We start from the raw sequence: 16,688 nt of genomic DNA, 5'->3' as shown, positions 1-16,688 counted from the left end.
TGATAAAATGCATTACAGGCAGAACAGAAATGTTGGAAATTATATGGAAGTTGTGACTTTAATCAGAGTTCAGAGTTAAATCTGGATTCACTTGGAGTGGGAATGGATGCTTGCTGTCCTCCACAGATGGCTTAAGACTGTGAGACCCTGATAATTATTTATGAAGATAACCATATAAATAGAATCAGATTAATCATGTTACATAGGCCTAGAAGTGACCTCAAGAAACTGAGTGCTACCACGTGCTTATCGACAATTCCGTGACCCACTATGAAGGCACAAACTAAATAATGAGCTAGTGAGCACAAATTTTAATAATTTCTCTATTCTCATAAAATTAAAAATCTAACATAGAAAAGAAGATAACTCTGAAATATCAGCTTCCATTTAATAATCCATCCTAACTGCGACTTTAAGACACACTGATCTCAAGACAAATAAGACCTAGAAGTGTTGCTTTTACCAACCTGGCATTTATTAAACTAACCAGCCACAGAGGAATTAAATGATTCAATCTCCCCTGCTCATGCATGATATAAAAATTGTATTGCCAGCCACCAACCATAGTAACACTTTCTCTGGGGAAAAAAGTTATAACTTCATAGCATTTCAGAAGGAATATGAAAAAAATACATAAGAACCTAAATATAAATTTAGATCAGTGCTTTTCTTAGACTCCAGCTAATTTTAGATTTAAATTTGGTGTTTGATCTTAAAACCATAAAAAAGTCATTTTAGAGATAAAATGTCTTCAAGTCATGCTTAATTTTAAATGGGCTGGACTATTTGTAACTTCCATTCATTTTGGGAGTAAAAAGCAGAATCAAAACATAACTAAATGACAGTATGAAAATAATTAGAAAAACATAAAACATATATTTTCTCAAATAACATTCTATATTTCAGAAAGTTAAAAATGTTCCATATGTTATTTTTATTTCAGGCAACTGCTGATTGATCACAATAACAAGTAAACAAGAATTACTATTAGATTCGTTTAAACTAGACAAAATACTGATTTTATAAGGCTGAACATTACAAAAATTAGAAAAGCCTCAAAGCAGACTGATACTGTAAATTTAATATATTGTAAATGTTTTCATTGTTTCTGCAGATTCATGTCATGTTAGTGAGCATGACTATATCTCTAGGATTTGAATGAAACTGGTCATTTGACCCTACCACAGGTACAAAAATGCATGGGTTATCCCCTGAACTTTTACCTTGGGATAGCCCCTGAATGCCCTGGCCTTTGAACTGCCTCAAGTACATGCCTTCGCCTGAGCCAATATTGGGAAAAGATTAACACCACCATGTCATAAACCCTTCTCCCAGACTTCGTCTTTTCTGAGAAGATCCCCTGGTCAGCCTGTTCAACCACAAAACTTCACTGATCATTACCACGACCACCTTCCTCTGAAATAACCTGCACCACACTCTTTTCCAAAAAAAAAAAAAAAAAGGTACAAACATTGTCACACAATGATTAATCATGATTGGCGAGAGACGAGTTTCTTCTCAGTGTTCAATTCCTAGAACTTCTTCTTTACTCAGGAATGTTTTTCTTCTATAAGAACACATGTACATATATTTCTGAGAATCCTACGAAGCTTCAGATCTCAATTTAGGCAACCATTTTCCCAGAAATCCTGAGGCAAAGATGGTTAATTGTCCTCTTAGTAGGCACCCCCTCTTCTTCCTGGCCACCCAGAATAAATATTGCATTTCCCAGCTTCTTTTTGCTGCTCAGCATCACCATATGACTAAGTTCTGGCCAAAGGGATGTAAGGGAAAGTGGTTTGAGCAACGTCTGGGAAGTTTTTTAAAGAGAAGGAGCCTGATCTTCTCTTTCTCCCATCTTACTAGTGGAATATGGACACAGGCTGCCATGTTAGACAACAAGGTAACTTTGGGCATAGAGGCCACACGCAGCACAGCAACAAGATAGACATAGTGGAGTTCTGGGTTATCTACCTCCAGACACTCATGTTTGAGAAAAATTTCTATTTTCCTTAAACTACTGCGATTTGGGTTTTCTACCACATATGCTAATCAATTCTGATACAAGAGCTCCCTGAACTTGTATTATTGTGTGACACAACCACTGTTTCTTTTCTTATCTAGAAGCTCCATGAGGACAGAGACTCCATCTGCCCTCTTCATGTCTGTATCCCCACCACTTTGCACAATGGCTGGTACTCAGTATGCTCAATAAGTATTTGATGAATAAGTAAATTAATGCTCATTAGGGTTTCTGTCAATGCCATTATGTCAGCTAATTTTCAAGATAAATTGAACTGGCAGCTATTTATTCTGCATTTAATTCATTAGTTTGAACGTTATATAAATAAGCAGATAAGGACAGAGAAACATTCATAAAATGATAATAAAGCACAGTAAGTACCTGAATACAGAAGTATGATATTGTTAATCACATATCCTGCTATGTAAATGTTAGAAAATAACTAATCAATCAGCACCTAATAGATTGACAGATGATTGTCGAGAGCTGGGTGCATGCAGAGTAACGTGCTAAGTGCTGGAGAACACAGCCTGATGCTGCAACAAGGATGCTTGAAAGGCTGGAGGATTTCAAAGCTCAGCACAGAAGGGACACATTGAGAAAGGCCTTACATGTAAAGGGAAGACATTGAGCAGAAAATAGCAATACGCATAAAAATATGGTTCAGGCCTAGTAATTTAGTGTTGCTGTTGACAGTGTGAAATATTACTTATGTTCTGCATCAATTCTAGTCTTACATAACTGCTTACATTTATTCCAAATTGTGTACCTTCTTTGAGGAACTATGTTATAGTTCTAATAAAAACTAACGACAGAAAACACAGACAATCATTTACAATTTTAAAATTAAAATGTTATATCATCTGTGGCCTGTGTATTCTTCATATTTGAGATTACTTGCTCTAAGTCACAAGGCTGATTTCTGGCAAGTAAAGACCATTTAAAATGTAAATGTATGTGTGTGTGTGTGTGTGTGTGTGTGTGTGTACACATGAGGAAGTAGCTCTTAAAATCGTCACCAACTTTGCCTATGACCACTGATAGATATCTCATAACTCAACAATATCCTTTTTTCCTATGAGCTAGGAGTGGAAAAACCACATCAAAAGTATCACTTCCCAGAAAACATGAGGTTGTTCTTTTTCATTTCAGAGATTTAAAATGCTTACAACCTAAAGCAGAAGATCTTATCTCTGCCCCCGCCTCTTTTTTCTACCCATTCCTTTACAACCCAGGTCACAGAAAAGAGACAATAGTGAGTGCATAACTACATAGACGGACTGATTGACTGTGGAACACATCTCATCCCTGCCAGCTCCTAATGGAACCCATAGGTACAGAAATGTAGAATGCTGATGTCATTCCTGTGCTTTCCTTCCCACTTTACCTCTGCCTTTATCCAGGAACAGTGTTGCAATGGGCTTTAGTAACCTTTTCAGCAATAGGAAGAAGGGATGTAGAAGACAAGCTGGGTGACCCAAAGTAGTAGCCATAAACATAATTAAAGGACAGTGTTGAATGATCCTTTAGCACAGTTTATTTTACTATACACAATGTTATTACACACTGTTCTGTTCTAAGATACATTATTTGAGAACAGAGTATTGTAAATTTACTCTGCTTTATTATTACTAAGTCAGTTAACTGCTCCTTTCTCTACAGTTCTACTGCATGCACTAATTATTTTACATTGTATCACATATATCAAGAATAGCATTTATCTGGCTGGGTGTGGTGGCTCACACCTGTAATCCCAGCACTTTGGGAGGCCAAGGCAGGTGGAGCACTTGAGGCCAGGAATTTGAGACCAGTTTGGCCAACATGGTAAAACCCCATCTCTAGAAAAAACACAAAAATTAGTCAAGTGTGGTGATGTGCACCTGTAGTCCCAGCTACTTGGGAGGCTGAGGCAGGAGAATTGCTTGAACCTGGGAGGCAGAGGTTGCAGTTAGTTGAGATCACGTCACTGCACTCTAGCCTGGGCGACAGAGTGAGACCCTATCTCAAAAAAAAAAAAAAGAATAACATTTATCATACAATACTCTGTCTCTCCACACTGCTCCCCAATTCCTCAGCCATTGCAGTATTCAACACCAGACACTGTAGTCTATGTGACTGGTATCTCTAGGTTGTGAACAATCTGTATAGCCAAAACAAATGATGAAATCTTTGAGAAGAGGGAGCATTTATGTTTATATACTCACTGAATAAATTATATCAAATACCTGAAACCCACTGAAGAAGTTCTCTACCTACACTCACTTTCTTGGTGATGTCACCCAAATCCATGGTTTCAATTATGCCAAAAAACAATTCACCAATTTACATTTCTAGTCCAGACTTCCCTTTCAAAGTCTAGATTTAAATATCTGATTGCCTGTTTGACATCTCTGCCTGGGCATCTAGTAGCCTAGATATTCAGTCCAAAACTGGATTCCTGACCCTGCACACCTCCATCCCCTTCGGAAACAACATGCTCAACCTTAGAATCATTCTGGATGCTTCTGCCTCTCTCACAACCCTTTTCGAATCTATCTGGAAATCTCTTTGACTCTACTTCAAAATATATCCAGATTTCTACCATCCCTCATGACCTCTACTTCTCCCGCTCTGGTCCAAGTCATGATTATCATTTCTCAGCAGATCAACGGTAGCAGGCCCTTAACAGGTATCCCTCCATCTACCTTTGACCCCTCCCATCTGTTCTCACCCCACAGCCTGAGTGATCCTTTTAAATTAGAAGTCTTTTCGTGTCATTCTTCTGGTCAACAATGGCTCCCCATTATATTCAGACGAAAGCTACCTGTAACCCTGGCTTCATTACTCCTCTCACCTGCTGTCTTACTACTCTCCCCTCCACTGGCTCTACTGCAGCCACACTGGCTCTCTGCTGTTTCCCAACCTTGCCAGGCCTTCAGTAATAGGCCTTTGGTCTAGCTATTCCCTCTGCCTAGAATGCTCTTCCCCCAGATTCCACTTGGTCAGCATCCTTCCCATGGACCAAGAGTAACCCTGACAACTCTAACACAGACCTGCCCCTCCTTAGCCCAGCACTGATAAATGTCTTCATGCTGCTCTGCTTTTTCATTTCTCTCTAGCGCGTACCAGCTTCTAACATATTGTATCATTGTCTATTCATTGTGTTTATTGTTTCCTATTTGTCTCTTCTGATAGAAATAAACTTCATGAGAGCAGAGACGTTTGTATTATCCATCGATATGCCCTAAGTACCCAGAACATGCCTGGCACCTAGTAGTGCTCAATAAATCTTTGTTGAAAAAGAAACTGAATTATATAAAACTGCTACAATTTTGGGATTCCATTTCAGTGGTATGTAGAGGATAAGGTTTTAAAAATTTAGTGTACAGAAAAGGAACTTCCAGTCCAAAGAATCCATAATGTTAATTTTTTAAACTGATCTTACTTATTTTTTTAAAAAGTTATTTTATTTTTTAATGACAAATAATCATTTTATATGTTTATGGGGTACAATGTGATGTTTGATACACGTATACATTGTGGAATGATTGAATCATGCTAATGAACATATCCATCACTTCATATACTTACAAACTTTTTGCAGTGAGAACATTTAAAATCTAATCTTTATGCAACTTTGAAATATGCAATGCATTATTATTAATTATAGTTACCATTCTGTGCAATAGGTCATGGAAACTTATTTCTACTGCCTCGCTGAAACTTTGTACCCTTTGATCAACATCTCCCCTTTCCCCATTCACTCCTCTCTCCCAGCCTCTGGCAACTTCCATTCTAGTCTCTATTGCACGGGTTCAACTTTTTATTTATTTATTTTTTTTTTGAGACGGAGTCTTGCTCTGTGGCCCAGGCTGGAGTGCAGGGGCGCAATCTCAGCTCACTGCAAGCTCTGCCTCCCAGGTTCACGCCATTCTCCTGCCTCAGCCTCCCGAGTGGCTGAGACTACAGGTGCCTGCCACCACGCCCGGCTAATTTTTTCTATTTTTAGTAGAGATGGGGTTTCACTGTGTAAGCTAGGATGGTCTTGATCTCCCGATCTCGTGATCCACCTGCCTCGGCCTCCCAAAATGCAGGGATTACAGGCGTGAGCCACCGCGCCCGGCCCAGGTTCAACTTTTTAAGATACTGCATGTAAGTGAGATCATGCAGTATTTGTTTATTTGTGTCTTGCTTATTTCACTTAGCGTGACGTCCTCTGGGTTCATCCATGGTATCACAAATGACAGGATTTCCTTCTTTTTCAGGGCTGAAGAGTATTTTGTTGCATACATTTTCTTATCATTCATTCACTGATGGACATTTAGGTTGGTTTCATATCTTGACTACTGTGAATAATGCTATGATTAACATGGGAGTGCAGTTATCTCTTCAATATACTTATTTCATTTCCTTTGGATATACACCCAGAAGTGGGATTGCTGGATCATACATGGTAATTCTATTTTTAGTTTTTTGCGGGACCTCAATACTGTGTTCCATAACGGCTATACTAATATGCATTCCCACCTACAATGTATGAGGGTTCCCTTTTCTCCACAACCTTGCCAACACTTTTTATCTTTCATCTTTTTAGTAACAGTGATTCTCACAGGTGTGCGGTGATATCTCATTGTGGTTTTAATTTGCATTTCTCTGATGATTACTGATGATGAGCATTTTTCTATATGTCTGTTGGCTGCCTGTATGTCTTTTTTTGAGAAATATCTCAAGTCCTTTGCTCATTTTTAATGGGGTATCTGTTTTCTTCCTATCATTTGAGTTCCTTATTTATTTTGGATATTAGTCCCTTGTCAGATGTGGTTTGCAAATATTTTCTCCGAACCCATGTATTGTCTATTCACTCTCTTAATAATGTCCTTTGCTGTGCAGGAGGAGCCTTTTAGTTTGATGCAATTCCGTTTGTCTATTTTTGCTTTTGCTGCCTGCGCTTTTGGGGACATATCCAAGAAATCTCTGCCCAGACAGATGTCATGTCTAGGTTTTCTTCTAGTAATGTTACAGTTTCAGGTCTTACGTTTAAGTCTTTAATCCACTTTGAATTGATTTTTGTACATGATGTGAGATAAGGATCAAATTTCATTGTTCTGCACGTGGATATCCAGTTTTCCCAACACCATTTATTGAAGAGACTGTGCTTTCTCCCTTGTATGTTCCTGGCACCTTTGTGGAAAATCAATTGACCATAAATGCATGAGTTTATTTGCAGGTTCTCTATTCTGTTCCATTTATCAATGTGTCTGTTTTTATGCCAGTATCATGCTGTTTTGATTACTATAACTTTGTAATAGATTTGGAAGTCAGGTTGCGCGATGTCTTCAGCGTCATGTTTGCTCAAGATTTGCTTTGGATATTCAGGGTCTTCTGTGGTTCCACACAAAGTTTAGGATTTTTTTTTCTATTTATCTGGAAATTAAACTGGAATTTTGATAGAGAGTGCATTGAATCTGTATATCATTTTGAGTAGTATGGACGTGACATTTTAACAATATTAATTCTTCCAACCTATGAACACAGGGTATCTTTCCATTTACTTGTATTGTCTTCATGATACTGTTTAAAAGAGGAAGTAAGTCTACTGATACGTTTTGAGTCTGTATGTATCCTGTAAGCAAAATAAAGGAATTATATGTCCAAAATAATTTTGGTAAGTAGTATTTTATGGAGCACAAAATATCTCAACATCTCAGTAAACTTCAAAGCAGTGCAGACCAACAATTGGAACATTCAGGATTCCCCGAGATGCCACAAGTAAAACCTGTTTTCTTTTTATCAGGCCCAAATCTTTGCATTGTACTACTGCCACTTCCTTGATATTTTCAAATTAAATCCAAGACCTCTCTTATGTTCTCTGAAGTTCACACTGTTTTAACCATTTACTTAACTGGTTTTGTGTAATATGCTTAAGTCTTTAAAACATAAAAAATACTTTTATATTTTAAAGAGAACCATAGAGGAATGAATGGTTTCAAACTGTGCAGATTTCAAATTCAAAAATAGAACAACTACAGACAGAACTGGTATATTTTCATCTGCTCTACTAGTCAAGCAAATCATTACAACATCCTATTTGATAGCCTGCCCAGAAAATGTAGTAGCCCTACTCAATTATAAGCAATGTGAGGCTCATAAAGGGAAATCAAATATATTATACTCTCCCCTAATAATAGTTAAGGTGCACTACCTTTGTGGCCCAGTAAATTAATATTATACACACTGAATTGGCCAAATAGGCAATGTGATTTGGCAGGTTTGAAAGATGTTGTTAAAAGTTATGCGTTTGAGCAAGCCACAGCCTCCCTTGAAAAACGTGAAGCAAATACTTTCACATAAGTTTACCATGTGCGTATATTTTTTAAACGTAACTAACACTAAGCAATGGCTGTTAGCATGTGTCTATAGGGAATGCAGTTTTCCTCACTGTATACTCCCTATTCTCATAGAGTTTACTTTTAACTCACTGAAGAATTTAGGGAAATATATTTCAGAGGTATAAACCATATGCACACATTATGGTCTAGAAATCATGGTAAATGGAGCATGTCTAAAGGAGGAAGAAAAGTTGAGGCAAAGTTTTAAAATAAGTGAGTTTTTTTTAACTCACACTTTGAATGCAAAGATAGGCTGAAAATTATTAAACTAATGAAAATCTCACTTGTAAACAAAGTTTTTATGTAAGTCAATTTCAGCTCAATACAATGTCTTTAAAAATATTGTTTGGTATTTTAACTCAACAGAAGTTATTGTTTTCTTCGTCTTTGTTATTTAACTCTATTTTAGACCCCAAGCAAGCTCCATGTACACTTGAGTAAGTGAACCAATTTTCAGATGTGTTGGTCTTTTATGGAAGCTAACTGCTATATGTGGGCTTTTACCACAATCAGCAATGCAATGAGAAACACCAGGGGGAAAATAAGGTGTGGATTAGGTGGCAGAAGGAAAAATTCTTTTGAGTATATAAAATGTCTTTAAAGAGAAGGAAATGTGAAGAAAATAGAGAGAAATAGAGGGCCACTTGTTTTATAGATTATATCTATATATGTTCTGTAATGTCCATATATTTATATATATTACATATAAATATGTATGAATATGTGAGATATGTAATGCATACACGTGTGTGTCTACATACATATATTCATTCTGAAAAAGTTTGTATTGTATTTTGCTCATCTTAAGTGAAAAAAAGGCGAGGCATGGTGGCTCGCGTCTGTAATCTCAATACTTGGGAGGCCGAGATGGGCAGATCATGGGAGCTCAGGAGTTTGAGACAACCCTGGCCAACATGGTGAAATCCCATCTCTACTAAAAATACAAAAGTTAGCTGGGCATGGTGGTGCACACCTGTAATCCCAGCTACTTGAGCGGCTGAAGCAGGAGAATCACTTGAACCCGGGAGGCGGATGTTGCAGTGAGCAGCGATCACGCCACTGCACTCCAGCCTGGGCAACACAGCAAGACTCCAGCTCAAAAAAAAAAGGAAAAAAATTGCTCATGCTGACCAGCATTTCAACATTGGAAGGTCATTGAAATTCAGAAAGGCAGCTGAAGGAGGGGTTTAAGCTCTATGGCTTGGGGAAAAGGGCAGCTTATAGAGTACCAGGACCTCTATTTCAGCTCCACAGAAGACTTGCCCATTTCTGGGGACTGTTTGCTTTCTACCTCTCTATCAACCAGAAAGATAAATATAGTTTTCTCTTCTCAGAATTTCTTCTTTCTCTCTCACAACTTCTATAGAATTAGTTTTCCTTTCTTCTTTGATTTAATTCCCTAAAAAGAAGCTCTCAATTTGACACAACAGTCAGGAACAGATTGTGTTCCACCCTGCCCACCCCTCCAGAGATGTGCTGAAGCTGACTCTCACAGGCCAGGGTGTATGCCACACTTTCTCACGTGCAGTCAGCGGCATCGTGTTAGTAGCTCAAAATTGGCCATGGTGGGAATATTTACACTAAGGAAGCTGGCAAATGCTACAAATCACAGTTTTTGTTTGTTTGTTTTCCAGGGAGGCAACTGTGAAACACTTACCAGCATGCTACTGCCCAAATCTGACCATAAATTCTGTTGCTTAGCCTACGAGGTTCAAATAGCTTTACAATTATAGTAGATAGAGGGTCGTTTTTAAAAATCTCCAGTAGTTCTTTAACTTTGCTAATTGCAAATTTGCAAAGGTGCCATAAAATTAATCTTTAGCTTAGATTCTCTGTTCATTACAATTTAATAATAAAAATGATGATCCTACATCAGAATTTTAAAAAATTCCTTAGAAAGTGATATTCAAGAAAACCAACCGACTTGCCAACCCACCCAACATGCCTGTGATTTGCCACTCTATTGTGCAGATGTTTCTATTATGTTGACCACATAGAGATTAAGCAAGGAGAGCAAATTATACAGATTATAACTATATCTGTTCTGTAATGTCTATATATTCATATATATGTTATATATAAACATGTATGAATATGTAACGTGTCCACGTGTGTGCATAGGAAAATAGCTTCCTCCCTCTGTGCCCTTCCTATGGGTGTATCTTACAAGAAGAAAGAGGAAGTGCTGCTTCAAAGTCTGTTCAACCTTTAGTCATTCATTAGATGTACAGAAACAGGTAGAAGACCTCAAGCAAATACACATCATCTTACTAAATGAAGAATTCAGATTTGTAGGTCACAAGTAGCCAGGTCTTTTCTTCCCATTATTCACTGACACCTGTTACCACTAAAGAAAAAGAAAATGAAATTGTAATGCTCTTTCCCCACTCTAACTAGCATTACTTCTTGCAATCATATCCATCTTGACAGAGTAAATGACTTCTGACCATTAGCTTCCTTTAATATGTAGCCAAGATTGCCTGCGTTTAATTAATCACACTGCTACAATACTTGTCTTTAGGTGTCAGCTTTTAATTTTATATTTGCTGATGACCTGGAACCATAGCTACACAAATTCTTTTTGAACTGTTATTCTACACTGGCCTCTTTGCCATGCTCCCATGAATTCCAACTTACTGAGCCAAGTATTCCAGGTAAATTCCATACACATATCCTTTATCGTGGTCTGGCTTGTGGGGGGAAAGAGGGAGAAGATTGATTCCATTTCACAGATTCCTTTTATAGGCAGCCATAAAGTTTAATCACACAAGATTTCTACTAGGTGTGGATTAATTAGGCTAATCTTTATTTCCACATGAAAAACTTACCAAAATGAAACTGACTGCACATCATGTAAAATAAGTGCCAGCTGAAGAACAATATTTGGATACCAAAGTATAAGAAATTACAGAAATACAAAGGCAGATACATTTCATAACACACATATTTAGTTGTAATAACATTGAATATATTAGTACTGACGGGAAACATTATCTTAATCAATTAATTAATTTGATTGATGTTAGAGACAAGGTCTTATTCTATTGTCCAGGCTGGGATGCAGTGGTGCAATCATAGCTCACTGCAGCCTTGAACTCCTGGGCTTAAGCAATCCTCCCACCTCAGCCTCCTACATAGCTAGGATTACAGGCATGTACCACTATGCTCAGCTATTTTTTAATTTTATTTTTTTGTAGAGACAGGGTCTCCATATGTTGTCCAGGCTGGTCTCAAACTCCTCCTCAAGCAATCCTCCCACCTCAGCCTCCCAAAGTGCTGGAATTCCAGGTGTGAGCCACAACACACACTCAGCCTTAAATAAAAATTAGTGTTTGATTTCAGTTAATATTCTTAAATTACTAGCTCACTAAACAATATTTGCCTCTATGGCCTTCATCCCAACAAGCACCTCGGGATGCTTCTTTGCAACATTAAATTCTTTTTCAACATTAAATATGCTTTATCTCTCTTTTCTAGGTGTTGGACAAGCTCTTGTCCAGGACAGTTTTCATTCAACACATATTTTTTGAGTGCCTACTGTGTACATAGTTCTTCCAGCATAGTTCTAGATGCTAGTTTTCTTCTTGCTTATAATTTCACAGGGTAATAGGAAGCAAGGTTATCAACCTAGAGTGAGGATAAGGAAGGGGATTTGGAGAGAGCAGGGGGAGTTATGAAATAGTCTTCCGCAGGAGGGAGGAAGGGATTGGGCCAGGAACACATCATAAAATTACTGGGTAGCACTGAGAGTCCATTTGAGGCCAATCGTCATGCATGTAAAGTGTCATTTTTGTCTATTGACATTCAGCTGTGTGGGTTTAGGAAGAGTGACATTTAACCAGGTTGAGCTTTTGCCAAATGAATATGAGGAAATGACAGAGGGCAAAGGAGTGAGTGCATGGCAGCGAGTAATGATAATGATTGGCCAAGGAACTTAGGCTTGCAAGGAGGGGATTGAGGACATGATGGGGATGAGAACATGGTGTTGAGAGTAGAGGCTTGTTGGTCCTGCTGGAATCAGGATACTGGAGCGAGAGAGGCAGAAAATAAGAGATGAAGTTAACACTAAGATAACTACTAAGTCCCACTTGTATTCATCTACAGTAACTACTAACATTTGGATTTTTTCACTGTATCCTCAATGTCCAGGATAAGGTACACCACAACATCCATGAAGTAAATGAAAATGTCAAATAAATAAAAGTTTGAATTTGAATCTATAATTGAGTAATATCAAGTACATGAAGAGCAACCACGTGGAGGAGTCACATTCACCATTCCCTGAACTAGATTCAGGAGATGTTCTCTTTGTGTTGATTGGATCTTCAAGGTTCATTTGAGTTTATGATTTAACAACTATTTAAGTAATGTCCTATAATGACCACAATATGTACACCTTAAGTAGTCAATATACCTAATAGTCAATGCATGTCATAAAGAAATGCAAAAAATTTGAAACACTGAATAAAACAAGTATACAAATACAGGCCTCCAAAGACGGGTTATTTTTCTAAGAACCAAAATACAACTGCCTTGAAAGACTTGTAATTGACAGTATTAAGTCCTCAAAAGTAAATGGATACATTTCGTACTCATATTCCAAGACAAGGTTAGATAGCAATGAATGAAAAACCTATTTTAAAGGACCTAATCATCTTTTCTAGGAAAGGCGGCTCTAACTTTCTGTCAACCAATATAAAATGTATCAGCACTAAAAGAATCTCTTGATGGATGAAAATTATAACTGTGACAATCTCCCTTGGAATTCTACAGGGTGACTACAAAGTCTGAAAACATAGATGAATAAACATAATGTCACCAAGGGCATTGTCAATCCTTAAAAAAGTAAATTAACATTTATCTATTTTCCAGATTTCATAATCTGTTGATGACTTCGTAGGAGAGGTATGAATTCTGTATTCACTCAGTGACTAGATTTAGCTACCAGGTAATTTTTGAATAAATAGAGCAAAATGTGAAGAGCAACATTTCTATTATAACTCTGATTTCTTCATGTGCTGCTTTGATGCTACAAGGATCAATTTCTTCATTTATTCTCTTATACACTAAAGTATATATAGGCGACATGCAACACAATGGCAGAAACTAAAAGGAGTATTTATACTCCTGGGAACAATACTATAGCTCCAGCAAAATCTATTCCCTCTTTTTCTTCATGTTTCATGATGTCACAGCAAGATGGCATTTCCCAGCATCTCTTGAGCGTAGCCATGTGACTAACCTTTCACCTATGGATAGGAGAGGCAGAGTGCCTAAGACTATGAATATGTCTCTTTAATACCCGATTTCCCCTTCCCACTAACTGGAACTTCAATGAGACAGTGATTTAAGTTATACCTTACAAATGAAAAAGAATAGTCTAGGGGATGGTGGAGCAACTAGTGGCAGGAACCTGTGTCCTACAGTGACCATGAAGAACAGAGATTCTGCTGACCTGGAAATTACAATCAGGGCTGCTACATGAAAGAGAAATAAGCTTGTTGTTCCTTAAGCCACTATATTGTTAGATCTCTGATGTAGCGGTTAAGCTTTACCCTGATCAAACGGTGCCATCACAGACTTGCTAACCACATTATGTGTCCAAATATAGTTTGTCAGACAAAAGACAACTGTTGGCAAGGATGTGGAGAAAAGGGAACCCTCACAAACTTGCTGGGAATGTAAATTAGTACAGCCATTATGAAAAACAGTATGGAGGTTCCTCACAAAATCAAATAAAGAACTGTTATCTGATTCAGCAATCCTACTACTGAGTAGATATATCCAAAAGAAATTAAATCAGTATGTTGAAGAGATATCTGCACTCCAATGTTTCTTGCAGTTCATCCTGAGAGAGATATATCTAATGCTCCAATAATGCCAAAATGTGGAATCAATCTAAGTGCCTATCAGTAGATGAATGGATACAGAAAATGCGGTATATATAAACAATGAGGTGCTATTAAGCCATAAAAAGAAGGAAATCCTGTGATTTGCAACATGGATGGTCCTAGAAGACATAATGTTAGTTAAATAAGGCCAGGCACAGAAACACCAACACCGCATGATCTCACTTTTTTCTTTTGTATTATACTTTAAGTTTTAGGGTACATGTGCACAACGTGCAGGTTTGTTACATATGTATACATGTGCCATGTTGGTGTGCTGCACCCATTAACTCGTCATTTAAGATTAGGTATATCTCCTAATGCTGTCCCTCCCCCCTCTCCCCACCCCACAACAGTCCCCGGTGTGTGATGTTCCCCTTCCTGTGTCCATGTGTTCTCAATGTTCAATTCCCACCTATGAGTGAGAACATGTGGTGTTTGGTTTTTTGTCCTTGTGATAGTTTGCTGAGAATGATGGTTTCCAGCTTCATCCATGTCCCTACAAAGGACATGAACTCATTCTTTTTTATGGCTGCATAGTATTCCATGGTGTATATGTGCCACATTTTCTTAATCCAGTCTATCGTTGTTGGACATTTGGGTTGGTTCCAAGTCTTTGCTATTGTGAATACTGCCTCAATAAACATACATGTGAATGTGTCTTTATAGCAGCATGATTTATAATCCTTTGGGTATACACCCAGTAATGGGATGGCTGGGTCAAATGGTATTTCTAGTTCTAGATCCCTGAGGAATCGCCACACTGACTTCCACAATGGTTGAACTAGTTTACAGTCCCACCAACAGTGTAAAAGTGTTCCTACATATCCACATCCTCTCCAGCACCTGTTGTTTCCTGACTTTTTAATGATCACCATTCTAACTGGTGTGAGATGGTATCTCATTGTGGTTTTGATTTGCATTTCTCTGATGGCCAGTGATGATGAGCATTTTTTCATGTGTCTGTTGGCTGCATAAATGTCTTCTTTCGAGAAGTGTCTCTTCATATCCTTCACCCACTTTTTGATGGGGTTGTTTTTTTCTTGTAAATTTGTTAGAGTTCATTGTAGATTCTGGATATTAGCCCTTTGTCAGATGAGTAGATTGCAAAAACTTTCTCCCATTCTGTAGGTTGCCTGTTCGCTCTGATGGTAGTTTCTTTTGCTGTGCAGAAGCTCTTTAGTTTAATTAGATTCCATTTGTCAATTTTGGCTTTTGTTGCCATTGCTTTTGGTGTTTTAGACATGAAGTCCTTGCCCATGCCTATGTCCTGAATGGTATTGCCTAGGTTTTCTTCTAGGGTTTTTATGGTTTTAGGTTCAACATTTAAGTCTTTAATCCACCTTGGATTAATTTTTGTATAAGGTGTAAGGAAGGGATCCAGTTTCAGCTTTCTACATATGGCTAGCTAGTTTTCCAAGCACCATTTATTAAATAGGGAATCCTTTCCCCATTGCTTGTTTTTGTCAGGTTTGTCAAAGATCAGATGGTTGTAGATATGCGGCATTATTTCTGAGGGCTCTGTTCGGTTCCACTGGTCTATATCTCTGTTTTGGTACCAGTACCATGCTGTTTTGGTTACTGTTAGCCTTGTAGTATAGTATGAAGTCAGGTAGTGTGATGCCTCCAGCTTTGTTCTTTTGGCTTAGGATTGACTTGGCAATGTGGGCTCTTTTTTGGTTGCATATGAACTTTAAAGTAGTTTTTTCCAATTCTGTGAAGAAAGTCATTGGTGGCTTGATGGGGATGGCACTGAATCTATAAATTACCTTGGACAGTATGGCCATTTTCACGATACTGATTCTTCCTACCCATGAGCATGGAATGTTCTTCCATTTGTTTGTATCCTCTTTTATTTCACTGAGCAGTGGTTTGTAGTTCTCCTTGAAGAGGTCCTTCACATCCCTTGTAAGTTGGATTCCTAGGTATTTTATTCTATACCTAGGAGCAATTGTGAATGGGAGTTCACTCATGATTTGGCTCTCTGTTTGTCTGTTATTGGTGTATAAGAATGCTTGTGATTTTTGCACATTGATTTTGTATCCTGAGATTTTGCTGAAGTTGCCTATCAGCTTAAGGAGATTTGGGGCTGAGACGATGGGGTTTTCTAGAATACAATCATGTCATCTGCAAACAGGGACAATTTGACTTCCTCTTTTCCTAATTCAATACCCTTTATTTCCTTCTCCTGCCTGATTGCCCTGGCCAGAACTTCCAACACTATGTTGAATAGGAGTGGAGAGAGAGGGCATCCCTGTCTTGTGCCAGTTTTCAAAGTGAAAGCCTCCAGTTTTTGCCCATTCAGTATGATATTGGCTGTGGGTTTGTCATAGATAGCTCTTATTATTTTGAGATATGTCCCATCAATATCTAATTTATTGAGAGTTTTTAGCATGAAGGGTTGTTGAA

At 38.0% G+C, this 16,688-nt stretch overlaps 1 protein-coding gene across 3 annotated transcripts in view; it reads right to left on the bottom strand.

Moving 5' to 3' along the window:
• The window catches only part of SLC25A21 (solute carrier family 25 member 21), a 516,179-nt gene that overhangs the window by 214,121 nt on the left and 285,370 nt on the right, over positions 1-16,688 (bottom strand). The window contains exon 1 of one of the 3 annotated variants that reach the window (XM_055291502.2): positions 10,663-10,729. The exons of the other annotated variants lie outside the window; for them this stretch is intronic. The gene's annotated coding sequence lies outside the window, so the exon portion shown is untranslated. Of the gene's footprint in view, positions 1-10,662; positions 10,730-16,688 lie in introns of those variants that run through there. 3 annotated transcript variants of the gene reach the window in all.

Source organism: Symphalangus syndactylus, chromosome 9 (genome assembly GCF_028878055.3).
Source record: "Symphalangus syndactylus isolate Jambi chromosome 9, NHGRI_mSymSyn1-v2.1_pri, whole genome shotgun sequence".
Lineage (NCBI taxonomy): Eukaryota > Metazoa > Chordata > Mammalia > Primates > Hylobatidae > Symphalangus > Symphalangus syndactylus.
This window is presented reverse-complemented; position numbering and strand designations above follow the sequence as displayed.